The following is a 15,990-nucleotide window of genomic DNA, read 5'->3' as shown; positions in this document are numbered from 1 at the left end:
GTATTCAGGGGAGAAGATATTGCACTGGAAGAAGTTAAGCGTACTAACAGTACAGGTGCAGTGGGAATAAGAAAGCCTATAGAAATCAACAGGGTGCTGGAATTTATGTACCATCATCATGACAATATGTGCAGCCACATGCATTCACTGAAGAGTAGACCCAAATCATTCTTTCAATATTTTAAAACTGATCCAGTGAAGGATTCTACTTCTAACCCAGCTGCCATTTCATTATGGACATGCATCTGAGCATCAGATGAGCAAACTCAGTCAAAGTAAGGAATTCCAGCTTAGTTGTATGAGAAAACATTTTCCATCTACACAAGCAACCTTTTCTCCAATATTTTTTATCTATATGCATCATTTTAACATTACTTGGAGGAGTCATTAAAAAGACATTATTGTCAGCTACCATAAAAAAGTGGTATATGAGATATATGTCCAGTATTGCAAGAAGAATACCATTAATCTTTACATTATCTTTTGGAAATGTTTACCTTTTGCTGCAACTATGACAGGTCCTTTGCACTACAGTGTCTACGTAAATGACTTCTGACATGAGCACAAGGACAGGAAAACTCAAATTAAAGCAAATAACAAAAGCTTTGTCTGTAAACTCCAGTGTAATTAAATTAATTCAACTTTATATATCTTGAGAAATGAGTAAAGATATGGTAAAAAATATATACAATAATTACTGGAAAAAAAGATATTTTCTACTCGAAGTCTTTAATCTTGCCGTATTACAAATATATTGCTAATATCTGTTCTCTTTTTCCACTGCAGCAAGCAAATGTTAACCATCACAAGATTCCTGTAGTTACTAATCCTAACAGTTTTCTACCTCTCTTGAACTCTCCACCTAATTTTGGTCTAGTTACAACTGGATCAAGCTCCTGTATGTCCCTGTAACCTCCTGCATCATGAGATCAACCAACTCCTGACCATCCTTTCTAATACTAAGACACGACAATACAGGTGTAAGGCACAACCCAAGTCCTGGGCAGGGGTCCCATATTTCACTGCTTACATCCAGAACTGCTCCTGAAGCTCTCATGAACCCACAGCTGCTGAGATATAAAACACTCAAAGGCCAGCACATTTTCTATTTTACAAAATAATTAAGCATTGCTGTTATAGTAATTAAAAGGAACTGCTTTTTCAATCAATATTCATAACAATGCCTAAGGCAATTTAGATGTGAACAGACTTGTTTTCAGTCTGATTTTTATTTTTATTTTTTGCCATGCCACGTATTGTTAAGCAATGAAGGCTGTAAATCTAATTATTATTTAAAATCTAATTATTCTCCCCTAGGAAAAAGTTTATAAAACTTCTCATTCTTCATTGATTTTTGAAAGATCTCCTGTGAAAACTAAAACAAGTATGACTAACTAATTCAAGTACACTGGATGTCATTTCTCTGGCAAATGTTTATAACTATTCTTGCACATCCTCATAGCCTGTAAGTTTTCACTCAAAATGCAATATAGCATATTAGCTCTATGAATCAAATCATATTTAAACTGCTCCTGTTTTTTTCTTCCTTAACATAAGCGATTACTTTATCCATAGCATTACTTATGCAGCCAAGAATAGGATTAAGATGCTCAACAAAAAGCATAGTATCGCCTGTATAATTGTTCATTTTGCTGGCTCCATTTACAACTCTTACACTGTTCTTGTGTTAATCCTGACTTCTAATACAATGATGATTCTTCATCAAGAGCAAAACAGAAGAGCTAAAGCAGATACATTTTATTATTATCTTTTTAGAAACATTTCACAAATAAAAAGAATAATTTCAGATATAATAAGTTACACTGAGGGAATTAAGCGTCAGATAATTCTGTGCTCTCTAAAATTTGAGACAAGGTCAGCATATACATCAGAGAAAAACAACTCAATTTCAGCCAGAGATTCTTTGCTGTCAAACAACTTACAATTCCCCCATGTGTATTCATGGAGATTCAATGAAATGCAGAGTGTGGTATGGTTTATGTATTGTCTTAAATTTAACTTTTCTCTTGGCTCTTCCAAAGTCACATGGTCTGTCCCACCCATGTTCTGTCTCCATAGCCAGTTCAGTATCCCCATTTGGCTATCTCCTCCAAGACAAGGTAAGTTATCTCTACACCAATGCTTAAGAAGATTACTGAGCACAAGAAGACTTTCAGCTTCTTTTGCAGGTTCACAGCTCATCTTTCCTCCAAACTACCCCTCTTCATTTCAAATGTATAGCCCAATCTGGATAGAAGTCCTCAGCTGCTTCTCCTTCAGAGGTGAATCTGCCCAATAAGACCTTCCTAAATGATTAAATTCCACTCAGAGCTTTTCAGTTTGTTTTTCATTGCTTAGCAGCCTGGGCATGACCTTCTGTCCAGCTTTTGTTTATTTACTCTCCTTCCAGTTTCACCATTAAAAGCCTTGTCTTGTCTAGGTTAAATGAGCCCAGCTTCCTCATAGAAGCTCTTCTTCGTAGAAGAGGTGCTCCAGCTCTCTGATCACCTTCATGGCCCTCCTCCTGACCCACTCCAAAATCTCCACATCTCCCTTGTCCTGGAGGACACCAGGTGTGGATTCAGTACTCTAGATGGGGCCTCAGGAAAGAGACGTAGAAGGGGACAATCACCTCCCTCTCCCTGCTGGCCACCCCTCTTTTGATGCATCCCAGGATACTGCTGGCCTTCAGGGCTGAAAGTGCACACAGCTGCTCATGTCAAGCTTTTCATTCACCAGAACCTTTAAGTCGTTCTCTGCAAGGCTACTTCTCCTCTATCTGGGATTGTCCCAAACCAAGTGCAACACTTTGCACTTGGCATTATAAATCTCATTAAGTTCACGTGGGCCCACTTCTTAGGAAACCACTCATGAATGGTCTCAATTACAGACACAGAACTGTTGAGCACAATCATCTGGCTGCAACCACCAACCAATTATTTTTCCACAAAATAGTCTACCTTTCAAATTCATGTGTCTCCAAGTTAGAGATAGGGATGAAGGCATGAGAGCATGTAAAAGGCCTTATACAAGTCCAAGTAGATGACATCAGTTGCCCTTCCTTTGTCCACCAATGCCATCACTCCATTATAGAAGGACGCCAGAAAAAATTACACGTTGTTGAGTACATGCAACAGAATGAAAGATCGAGAATTGATTTAATTGATCTTGGGTATTTAAAATACTCCCTTTCATCTTAATTAGACAAAGAGCTTGTTTACAGCCAGGTCATTTATCTCTTCCATCACCAACAAACAAGAGTTATTTTATATTGTTTTTAATTTCCTAGAAACCTTTCAATTTCCTGTCATTCAAGGAAACCAATTCCACTGCAGTTAACACCAAAAGTAAATTAAATTAATAACAAAGAAATATGAATCACATATTTCACCATTTCCAAGGTCACAAATGCACATTAACATCTTACTATCATGTTCTGTAATGTTCTTTTACCTTGTTCTTCCACAGCAGTATCAGGTGCTTTCCTTGAGTCTTTCTGTTATGGTACAAGGGACTGAACTGGAATATTGCTGTTATCTAACCTTCAATAAGTTTTACAAGAAACACAGAGTGTTCCATTCTCTGCAAGAATCCAACAAAGAAACTGGGTTCTGTTCAGACCTGCAAGGTTTCTTCTTCATAGATCTATTTTTGTACTGCCTGCACCCATTCTCAATGGATAAGAGACAGAACAAAGATCAGCTACCTTGAATTACTAAGGACTACAGCCTTCCAAGGAGCCATAAAGCAAGTGTCAGTGGTAGGAAGTTCCAATTGCTCTAACCTAAAGCAAACAAGAACTCCCTCAGAAGGACAGAGTTGAAAGAAGTTTCTTGCCATTTCCCAGCTATCTTGATATAAACCAGACAAACAGAAATTTGTTTTGGAAACTGAGACATGAATAGGAGTTCTTTAAGTGAAATGTGGTCTCGACAGTATAATTTCACTGTAAATTCAGTAACTTTATTACAGAATATACTTTTGGATATTTCTTATCTGTTATTGCTTATTTTTCACCTATCATATTTGACTTTCTCTCTAACACTAGGCAGACATTCAAATGAAATATTATGTTACAGACGTGGTAATATTTATTTATAGAGCAAAGGCTACCTGAAGAGTAGATGAATACTACCATTTAGTGATTTTTCACCCAGGACACAAAGATCTATACCCACAATTTAGTGGCTAAAAAACCCTAAATGCACTTTTGCCTACACTATAACTGCTAAATGACTACTTAATCTTCCTGTTTTCCCTCCCAGAACATCAGTTGCTGGTTTGTTCATTTACTTTCCAGACCTTTGGGATCCAGAACAGCCTGGATTCCTCCTCTCTGACCTTAATGATCTTATTTCAACAGCTGACCAAAATCCATCTTTCCTAGAAATACCTGTATTCAAGGAACTGACAGCAAGTATTGCTGACGGAAAGCCATCAAGGGTATCAAGCATTGCAACAGTAGTGTTGTTGTATACTTGACAATTTTTCTTATTCCTGATATAGAGCAGAACAATGCAAACTCTGTGTTACTGTTTTGTGTTGTCTTGAGAGAAAGATGCTGGCTAGCATTGTGACACAGTAAGTATGGTGCTGGAAGTATCTCCCACATCTCAATCCCTAGGTGAGCCTTAACTAGTTAACTTAGTTGAAAGTAAAGACTCTGGATGCATATCATATGTTTGGATGCAATATATTGTATACAGTGTACATCCATATGCATTCATACTTCTCTAGATGCCTTTTTCACTCAATGTAGAAGCACAGGCAAATATAGATGCCTCATTCATCCTGTCCTGAAGCATTCACTGAAAATAAGGCATATGAATCATGCTTTTAAATCATTATCCTCTCTGACAAGGTGACTAAGGAAGAGATATCTGGAGCTTATACAATATGCTTGTAATGTTGGTGAGTTCATCTTTATTTCCTTATTTTATTTACTCTATTGAGCCTTGATTTGGACAGCTAACTTCCCCACAGAGCTAGCACAGACTTTCATGGATGGATCAAATGGGTAACCACAGCATTCCAAATGTTTTGCACAACTTAGACAGGAGAAGAGGTTACTACACGGGTTGAAAAGACCAGGCCATCATAGACAACAACATACTGAGATGGTACTGTGCTCCATCCCAATGTGGTGCTGACTACTTTTTATAGGGCAGTATAGGCAAGTTTTTTTTACAGAGTAGTTTTCTAAACCATCTTTCTGGTATTCTTGCTATCTTAATCAGCCCTTTCCATCTACTCTCCAGGCTGTGGCCTCTATTCCCATCTCAGCACCACTGCTGAGGCTGCACCTCCAATGCTGCTAAGACAGTAGTAATGGCTCCAGATAATGGGAAGAGGAATCCCAGCTTCTCCTCTTAGTGACAACATTTTTTTGAGGAAATGGCTGATGCTGCAACTGACGGTGCCTCTATATTCCTCAAATCACTTTTTGATTGCACGTGAACTTCAGAGAACATCTGGCCTGAGTAAGCTGAGTATTACAGTTCAGCTATCAGTGTATGTTACTACAGCATATATTAACTTTCTAGGTAATTTCAGTATTTTTCAAAGAGATGGGATTTCTCCCCAACACACTGACACTGTCAGATCAACTATTATTAGCATTTGTTAAGTCTCTGTCCTGTATAATTTGTCATCACACTGCTTCTAGTCTTGGCCTCAGTTAAAATTTTCTATGTATTGCTAATTTTTCTGTATTTCTGGCATGTTGATAATATTATTGCTCAGATGCTATAGCTTAATGCCTCAAGCTACCTGAAATAAAATGTCATCAGTGTACGTATTTCAGTTCCACTCTCATTGCATACGGCAGTAAGTTAGCACAGAAATTTTTATAGCATCTGTTGAAGGTTTCTGGGACCTTCAGAGAATTCCTTAAATCTAATACTATATTGTATTTGAATCAATTCTCTTCCTGTAATATACCAGACAAGCTTGTCATGAGCAAGTCCATTTAATAAAACATTTCCTTCCTTTTGTAATGTAGAAAATCATGACCATTATTAGAAAATTAGTGGCAGAGCTTTCATAGAAACAATATAGCTTTTACTGTTGTGATACACCAAGCACCGAATTACAGGGAACACACTTTGTGATCTACTGTAATAATTTGCTTATCCCCTCCAGAAGGAGGCAGGGTGAAGTTGGCAGCATGTTCTGAAACAATACAATTATGTGTCTGCAGATCCTATGCTAGACTGCCTACAGCATGACCTGGATCCTAGTAGCTATAGTGAGTGACTCTTGCAGATAGCACTGCTAGTGCATTGTCCCCATTATCCAGGAGCATTTGCCAGAATCCATCTTTGGTTCTGGGCCTTGAAAATATTTTTACTTTTGCCTAGTCAGGCATAGATAATAAGAGCTTTGTTGAAGCTGTAGAGTTTGCTCTGTGAAAACACATGGCTTGTCTCACTTCTCTGAGGTTATTATGATGCTATTCCACCACAGTGGGATCAAGTGCTCTTTACAAAATATCAGGACACTTATAAAAAATAAAAAGCAGTTATTCCTGAAATGCAGCTAGGTCTCCTTATGTTAGCCTGTGGGCACCTGAGGAGAGCATAGGCTGATTCAGATGCTGTAACTCAGTTCAGTTATAAAGCTAAAGAATATTTATCAAGCATTTCTGCCGAACACCACCCCTGTCTAGGAGCCAAAGGAGGACTTAGATTTGAGATTCTTCTCCCTGGCAGATTCTAGTAAACATGAACAGCTGTCCACTGACACATTTTCAAAACCAAATGACAGATACATTGCTATGAACTCATCCATTGTATACAGTAGCTAGCAGGTGGGAGGAAAACAAAGGTTTTCTAAAAGCAATCTCAAAACCACAGCATTTTGCACATCTTTAGGAAATGTCAAATTTTAAACAGGAACTCATCTTATTTTGTTTACAAGTGTTAATTTTGTGTAGGATGTACTAACCACTAAATATTTCAGAAAATGCTTCTATTGCTTCTATTTTTAAAGTAAAAGCTAATCATATGTGCAAATGCTGAACATGATTACAGGCTTTTCCATACTAGCATGGAAAAGAAAAAAAAAACTTTTCTCATGTCCAACAAGTACACTTGCTTGAAAAATCTATTTCTGTTGGGGAAGAATCATTCGAGAAATCTGTAAAATATGAGTTTGAATAAACACTGCTTGGAAGTATTCTTATTCTCTTTTTATGAAAAAAGAAATGGATGGGCACGTTCTTAGAGCAACTAAGAACTCTTTGTTATTTGATACATATCCAAAAAATTGCTGGAAAATTCCTGGAAGTATCATATATGTACCACAATTTGCAGAATATGTAATCAGATCTCAAGAAGAGCTGGAAGCTATGAAACAAGAGAAGTAATAACAGCATTAGAATGAAAACAGGAGTGTGGAAAAAGTTCTGAGATGTGAAAAGACAACAGTTTGGTGCAGACCTTAGAAATGAACCAAGAGTACTAGAATGTAGAAAGAAGAGAAATGGTCTTTGCACTGAGTGTTCAAATACTGGTTTTATGGTACTGCGCAGCAGGGATTGAACTGCAAACATCCATTGAAAGAACCACTCCTAAAGTAAAGTCAAGCTAAGTATAGTCTCTTCTATTTGTGGTCCCCAGGAAAGCGCTGGATTGGTTAACAGAAAGCACTGAAACTGCTGAAAAATGTGGTAATCTGCCCCAGAGCCCGAGTCTGGGTGCAGCAGGTGAGTATCCTGTCCCAGTGGGCATCCCATCCTCCCTCTCTCCTCTTCCCATAGGCCACTGCTAAACATGGTCAGGGTTGTTTCTCAAGTCCCAACTGTAGCAGCTCCATTCACTAGGTGACAAGCTTGTGTAAGCCAACAACGTGAAGACTGTTAAAACCTGAATAAATATGCAAACATTTCAATAAAGATAAAAAACAGTCATTGCCAATATGTTAAACAGTCCAACAGTTAGTACAATACCTCACCTAACATTTGAAAATCTGGCTATCTTCATTTGGTAACCAAAAAAAAAAAAAAAAAAGCAAATGCAAACCTAACCCACAGGATAGTTTAGAAGAACAATCTTTTACAAGAATCTATAAATATTTCATTATAAAACCTGGATATAGTATCAGTGGCACCCAACTGTCCCGTCTGCCTGACTTCTACCACCCATGTTTAGATGAAGCATAAGCCAAGATCTGAAAACTGTAAATTAGGGAGAAAGCTCCATGCACTGTGCGGACCACACCTCATAGCTCCTGGATGCGTTAGCTGGGAAATCAACTCCTCACTCTCATCCACAGGAATAGTAAGAGGAAGTGCATTTTTCTCAGGACACAGAACCACAGAATCACCAAGGTTGGAAAAGACCTCCAGGATCATCCAGTCTAATCATCCACCTTCACCAATCCTTCACAATCCTTCGCCTTCACAATAGTGAGCAGTGATCTCAAACACCAGAAATAGACTTGGAAGTGATGTTTAAAACAACCATCTTGAATTGATGGACAACAGATGCTATGCACGCCCAAATTCAAAGACAGGAGCTGCCTCTGTGAGCAGTGTGCTGTACTGCCCCACATCAGACCACAGCCAGCTCCAGCTGCTGCAAGAGGGACTTGCTGCTGCTGGAGCTGAGCCATAAGCGATGCTGGGTGCAGCTCTGGGAGAGCAGATTGAAAAAAGGGAAAAACTGCTGTGCAGCAGCAGCATAGAGGAGTGAGATATGTGAGAGAAGCAGCCCTGCAAGTACCAGGATAAGTGCAGGAGGTGTTCCAGCTGTGGAGCAGAAGTTCTCTGCAGCCAGGAGAGTCCCATAGAGAAGCAAGCTGTACTCCTGCAGCCCGTGGGCGCCACAAAAAGTATACCTCTATGTGCAGCCATGGAGTAGCCTACAGCAGAGTTGGGGCAGAGAGCAACCATAAAGAAGCAGCAGAGACAAAGCATTACAGACCAACCACTGCTCCCATTTCCTATTCCTCTGTGTCCATCAGTGGGGAGGAGGTAGAAGATTTGGGCAGGAAGCTGAGCCTGGTAAGAAGGGGGTGGATTGGAGGAAGGTGTTCTTAGCTTTGTCCCTCACTATGCCACTCTATTTTTAATTGCAACAAATTAAATTAATCTTCCCAAAGCGGAGTCTGCTTTGCCGGTGCAGCCATGAGTAAGTGATCTCCCTGCCTTTATGTCTACCCAGAAGCTTTCTACCTCATCTTCCCCCCATACCTTGCCATGCAGAGGGAGCAAGAATGCAACCTGGTGGGCTCCTGGCAACCAGCCAAGTTCAACCCACCATGAAGGCACAAAGTCTGCCTTTAGGTGCAAAGGAAAGAACAGCTGACAGACTTTTATGGCTGTTCATGCATGACTCAAGAGTCCACTGAGAATTACAGCATCAGTGAGACTTCCAAAGGGCAGTCCAACAGAAAACAAAATATTGGCAGCACGTATGTGAGTGTCAATTCTGAAAAGCTATCTTAAAGCTTTACACATTCTGTGTGAATCATTATATATGTAATACATTTTATAGTATGACATTATATATACCATATATATAATGCATGTATACTCTCTCCATAAATATATTTACATAGACACAAACAGCTGGCTATTGTTAACTGTATCTGTCAGAGCGTAAGATAATCAGAGCAGTTCCCAGGCAGTAACAATCATGCTTGCCCTGCTAAGTCTGGTTCATAGTTAAACCATAGTTCATGGTTGCAGCAGACCTAGTAAATCCATGCACAATGCACAGTTTATATGGGCCTTCTAAGAATTCTGTGAACCAAAGAAATTATTATCTGTCAGTATCATGATGATATGCAAATACAAACTAATCAGAACTTACTTCAGAATTATAATTAGGTATGTATGTAGCAGACAACTTTTTATAGACAGTATGTTCATTTATTTGGCAGTACGAATGGGTTAAACAGATTTTTTCACAACATTTTTAAATAAGGGCATCCACCACAAGGTACTGCTATCCTTAATTCTAGTGCACGGTCTTTGAAATCTCGAACAGCCACGTGCGTAGTGTGACTGTGTACAGCCCAGCAGCCTGCAGCTCACCAAGAGGCTTTAAACCCAAGACAACTCCTGTGAATAGCTTCTCAAACAATCCAGCCCTCAGATGTCAGGTTAACGCTGCACAACTATTCTCCCTTTAATTACAAAAAATATTTGAGAACTTTCACTGGAGCACTGATAAATGTTCTCAACTAGGAAAACTACTTCATTAATTTCAGTACTCGGTGTCAAGTGCTCATTTTTCAAAATCAGCATAAGGCAGAAGAGTGACAGTAACAGCAAAATAATCCATTTGCTAGGAATTTCCTCCTAGTACACATAGAACAAAATATTTTTGTTGCTGGCCCAGAAGTGATAATGAATGAGATTCTGTCCAGATGGATATGCATCTAAGTCACAACTTGGCAGATGCCATTTTAAGCAAAGAAAAAATCTTTCCATACTCAACAACTGCAGCAGTTCTCAAAACCAGTACTGCTTGTCGAGGACACTTTGGTTTGGGATATCCCCGTGGAGGGGGAGGTATGGGAGGTACCTGGAGGAACTCGAGGCCAGGTTGGATGGGGCTTTGAGCAACCTGGTCTAGCAGGAGGGGTTGGAAAAGATGATCTCTAAGGTCCTTTCCAACCCAAACTGTTCTATGATTCTGTTCACCTTCTCTAAGCTACTACTACACTTGCAAACTCCACGCGGATCAGCGCACCACGAGAGCTCACAACAGAACGTGCCAGGGAGGACGTGCACCTCTGCACTGTACACGTCCCGACGTTCCATTTCCTCACCCACCATCTCTCCTCCATTCCGCCTGCAACCACAGCCTCACCCCGGCGCTTCGCACACCAGCCCGGCAGCCACACGCATACCCCGTCCTACCAACCCGGAGCTACACGCACACGCTCAGTCACACCCCACGCGGCAGCACAGCCGTCACGCACATCACGCCTCTGATCACAGGAACCCCTCGGCCATCACCGCACGTGCATCACACCCACGGATCGCACGCGATGTCAGCAAAGCCGCCGAGCACACCCGTGTTGAGAAGCCCGCGCAATGCACGCTGCGCACTGTCATCCTCCACGTGTGTGCGTGTGCGTGTGCGTGTGCGTGTGCGTGTGTCCGGCCGGGACTCAGCCGCCCCACTACCTGCCGAAGTGACCCAGGGAGTCGAAGAGCTGCTCGGAGCCGGTAGCCATGGCGGGGCAGCAGCCTCAGTGCCGACGTCCCGGCGCTGCGGGGAAAAGCCACCGGGCGGCCCGGCCCCCCGCCCCCTGCGGCCCGCCCCGCCCCGTCCCGCGGCCCGGGGCTCCCCGCGGGGCCCGTCCCGCCGCGCCCAGGCTGAGGGGAGGGCCCGGACGTCGTCTCGGGGGTGCCCGGGGTGGGGGCGGTCTCGGCACTGCCGCTGTGGGGACAGTTCCATCCTTCGCCAGAGCCTGAGGGAGTTCACGTTCCTCACGCGGACCGTGCGCCTCAAACCCAGTGTATTTTGTACAGATATTTTCAATTAAAAGAGGGTATAAACTTTTTTTTCCTTCTTTTTTTCTCCCAGGACATAATCTAAATTTTAACAAGAGTTAGTTCTAGTTGCCTTATGATCTGCCCTGTTACTAGGATGTATTGTGTTGTAATGAGTAATGTGATCATTTCTTTTCCCCCCGAGTTTTGGCACACAATGTAAAACAGCATTATCATTTGGTAAACATAAAATATGTAGCATGTCCTATACAGTATAAGTCATTAGTACACAAATTTATAATTGAGCCTTAATTATATTTGGATCTAATTTTCTGCCTTTCCCAGAGCAGGCCCAGATCACAGAATCATATAATGATAGAATGACTTGAGTTAGAAGAGACCTCAAAGCCCACCCAGTCCCAACCCTGCCATGGTCAGGGCTGCCATCCCCTAGCTCAGCTGCCCAGGGCCCCATCCAACCTGGCCTTGAGCACCTCCAGGGATGGGGCACCACAGCTTCTCTGGGCAGCTGTGCCAGCACCTCACCACCACTGAGTAAAGAATTTCCTCCTGATATCTAATCTAAATCTAGTCGTCCTCTGAAGGACTACTTTGAAGGGGTTTTCTCCCAGACTGTATATTTATGTGGGATTGCCCTGACCCAAGTGCGGCACTTTGCACTGGACTCATTAGGTTTACATGGCATTCCTTCTTTTTGTTGTATCAACTGCACCACTCAGCTTGGGTGAGATAACCCATCTGAAGCTGTTGGAGAACAAGCAGAACAGATTACAGCAGGAAACCTTTGTGGTAGGGCACCAGAAGGCTTTCCTGTACAGACACACTCCAGCTACCCAGTCACATCTGTTTGACAATTAGAAAAGGTATGGAGAAGAGCTGTGCTGGGTACAACCATCAGGTTTAAGGTTTCCCTCTTCCTCCAAGTCCTAAGCTGTCCTTGCACTGCATAAGGAGATCATAGAACAACAGAATTGTGTCGGAAGGGACCTTTAAAGGCCATCTAATCCAACTCCTCTGCAATGAACAGTGACACCTACAGCTGTATCAGGGCGCTCAGGGCCTGGTCCAGCCTAAGCTTGAATGTATCCAAGAACGGGGCATCCACCACTTCTCTGTGCAATCTGTTCCAGTAACTCATCACACTTAGTATAAAAAACTTCTTCCTTATATCCAATCTATATCTCCCTTCTTTTAGTTTGAAACCATTTTCCCCTCATCCTATCACAACGGGCTTTGCTAAAGAGTTTGTTCCCTTCTTTCTTAAAGCCCCCTCTAGATTCCAAAAGGCTACTGTCAGCTCTCCCCTGAGATGGAGATGGACCACATCCACTCTAAAGCCTCCTTCCACCCCAAACAATCCTGTGATGATGTGACAGAAGGCACATTTCCAGCAGGCTGCATGAAATAAGCCTTGAACATTTCCTATTAATCCACTGAAATCAACCTTCCTTTTCCAGAATTGACCCAAACACTCCTAACAGCACTTTCCCTGCCAGCCTCCCTGCTTCTGCAGGGGGATATGTCTTTAAGAGGATCTGGCACCAGCAGAGTGCACAACTGCACCTCCATGCAGAGCAGATGTTCGTGCAGTGTGGTGACAATCTGTTCCAGCACAGACCTGGAAAAAGGCAGATGTTTGTCAGATGTCTTGGTCATGAGCAAACAGCACGTTGCACTGTGAGGATTCTGAGGATCAAGTCCAGCAAAGGATTCCTCCTCACAGCTACTGCAGTGCTACGCCCCTCATCTCATACTCCTTTGGAAGGCTTTGCTGTTTGAGAAAGCTCAACAGCTATCTTTCCATGTCTGCATAGGAATTATTTAACACAAAGTCTAAAGTTTGCTTTTATTACTTTCTTAGGGTATGTGAACCAGTAAGTCTAAGGGACTTATTTGTTGACTTTTTTTTTTTTTTTTTGTATGTATGTATACCACTTGTCGTTTGTTTTTTTTTTTCCCCTTAAAATACCAGCATTCATCTGAATCAACCTTGGTTGTTTGTTTTTTTTTATGTATTTTTTTTTTTCTGGAGCATGTTTTCCAAGTTGGAATGATGCTTGAAGACAGCACGGGTATATTCACAAAGCATTTCTTTTTCCCAAGAGCTGCTCTAGTTAAATACTTGTTTGCAAAAACAAACAGCAATGAATAGTAAACATTCTGGCTACATAGTGCTAGTGCCTTGCCTTGTACACCACCATGTAAATTTACTAGGTTTCTACAGCATATTGGTATCAGGAAGATCTATTTTTGGTTTAAGCATCAAGCAGGAAATAGCCAAGTCCCTTTCAGCACCATTTTTTAAATCTAAAAAGATCCACAGTTGTTGCTTTGCAGAATCTCTCATAGACATTCTTGCACATTTCTCCGTCTGCATCTTTGATAGTAAGATTGTATGGAGGGAGACTGAGTTTTTACATGGTCTAATAGTAGTAGGACAAGGAGGAATAGTTTTAAACAAAAGGAGGTGAGATTTCAATTAGATGTTAGGAAGAAATTCCTTACTCAGAGGGCAGTGAGGTACTGGCACAGCTGCCCAGAGAAGCTGTGGGTGCCCCATCCCTGGAGGCACTCAAGGCCAGGTTGGATGGGGCCCTGGACAGCCTGAGCTGGGGGATTGCAGCCCTGCCCATTTCGGGAATAGGACTGGGTGGGCTTTGAGGTCCCTTCTAACTGAAGTCATTCTGTGATTCTATCATTCTATGATTCTATAGTTATAGGATTTACTGCCCATACCAGAATAAAAATAGAAAATTTGCATCTCTACTGAAGTTAATACCAAACTCTCACATCTATGTTTCCAAAAGTTATTAATATAATGTCTGCAATGTCAGCTCTCTTAAACATGCAGCAATCACAGATTCACCTTCTTTCTTTGAAGCCTCAGAAGATGCACAACATACTTTAAGCCTGCCTTCCTCCTATCCTGTTACAGCAATTCTACATGAAGCAGTAACTATGCTTTTAGTCACAGTTATTCCTCACAGAGCTGTTTTATCACCAGAGTGACCTAAAAACAAAGATGTCCTTTGCTGACTTTGTTCACAGAGAGCACACAGCTCTCTTTATCTTCTTGCAGTATGATAAACTTGTGCTACAGAAAACACAAGCTACATCTGAAGAAGACCTGGAAGACATCTCTAATTACAGCGTGTCAAAACGAGATCATCCACATCTGTGCTCTACCCATTTTAGAATGTTAGGATTTTTTTAGCAGAAGGAACTGAAGGGACGTTGTGATTCCTTTCTTACAAAATCTTTAGAAACCACTGGGATGAGAAGATTTAGGGCGTTCAACTTGTTTCCAGGATATACCAGAGGTTTCAGATGTTGGTCTTTTAATCCCACAAGGGAATATAGGAAACATTCCGAGCCGCGTCTCAAAAAAGCTTTAGTTACAGATTTAACCTCATTTCTGTCATTTGCAGATAGGTTGATATTCAACAGAGGCATTCAGTGTTGCACATTCCTTGAGGAAGAAGCTGTCTTAGCAACACGTAATGGGAGAAGAGATGGTTTATAGAATAATCTCCTTTAGTTTGTCATTCCCACTAGGAATAATCCAGTATCAACTGATGCAGACTGTTCTGTCCTCCCCTTCTGTACATTACAGTCACCAACACATGAGACATGTATGAGGAACATGCCTCTGATGCGAATTTCTATACATGTTCTGATGCATACATACACACATGCTGAGCTTCAAATTACAGCTGAACCCTAAATTTTGAAGTAGATTACTGATAGCATTACCAACAGTTTTTCATAGCTCCATTTAAGAACTGGTTGCCTAATTCCTGACCCATCTGTTTCCCATTTCTTTTCCAAGTGGCTTGTAACCCACAGGTGAGGGGCAATTATTGCAGGGAGTGCTGGAACTGCAGCTGTGTCAAGCAGCAAACGCAGGTGAACTAACTGCTGCCACCAGCACTCAGGTCAAGCATATGAGTGGAGTCCAACCCTGAGTGGTCTCCAGTATCTGTTTTGATTGCACTAATGAAAAAAAAAAACAAAAAAAAAAACCACTAAAATCATTCATTAGATAGTTTGAACATAACCTTCTCACCTCATGTTTGGAAGTTATCTGCCTCTATTCCATTCCATGGAAAGCCAAGCAAGCGACTCCTAGTTGTGTTGTGGACATCTGCAAGGATCCATTTAACTGTGACACTTTTCAGTGTGTGCTGCTTCAGCTTCATATTTCCAGGGACTCTTCCTCCACTGTACCTTTTTGCCTGGAGTTACTCCACCTGTACGGATGATGAATGCATATGAAAAATATACTTCACAGTGGAAATTTCACTAGTCCAACATGACTGTACAGCCCTCTTGAATAATCTAAAAATAGTTTAGAAATTCAGAATAGTAAGTTGAATGGGCAGGAAAATAGTGTGAGAGCCTGAGTCAGAAACCCATCCGTTCATAAGCAAGATGGCAATGAGAATTTATCTGAAAACTTTCAGTTTTGGATTATGCCTACCAGGTGTCCATGCAGACTTTGCCTTTTATGGAAAGCAAAA

The 15,990-nt window shown here is 41.4% G+C and overlaps 1 protein-coding gene across 1 annotated transcript in view; it reads right to left on the bottom strand.

Moving 5' to 3' along the window:
- SLC22A16 (solute carrier family 22 member 16) overlaps nucleotides 1-11,175 on the bottom strand; it is a 31,475-nt gene extending 20,300 nt beyond the window's left edge. Inside the window, exon 1 of the mRNA XM_065736919.1 lies at nucleotides 11,141-11,175. The gene's annotated coding sequence lies outside the window, so the exon portion shown is untranslated. The remainder of the gene's footprint in view (nucleotides 1-11,140) is intronic.
- Between the last annotated feature and the right edge of the window lie 4,815 nt (nucleotides 11,176-15,990).

The sequence above is a fragment of the Cyrtonyx montezumae genome, unplaced genomic scaffold (assembly GCF_038088225.1).
Source record: "Cyrtonyx montezumae isolate F1298 unplaced genomic scaffold, pur_monq_1.0 scaffold_0, whole genome shotgun sequence".
In the NCBI taxonomy this organism is placed as follows: Eukaryota; Metazoa; Chordata; class Aves; order Galliformes; family Odontophoridae; genus Cyrtonyx; species Cyrtonyx montezumae.
Note: the sequence above shows the minus strand (reverse complement) of the source record. Positions and strands in the feature narration are given on the sequence as shown.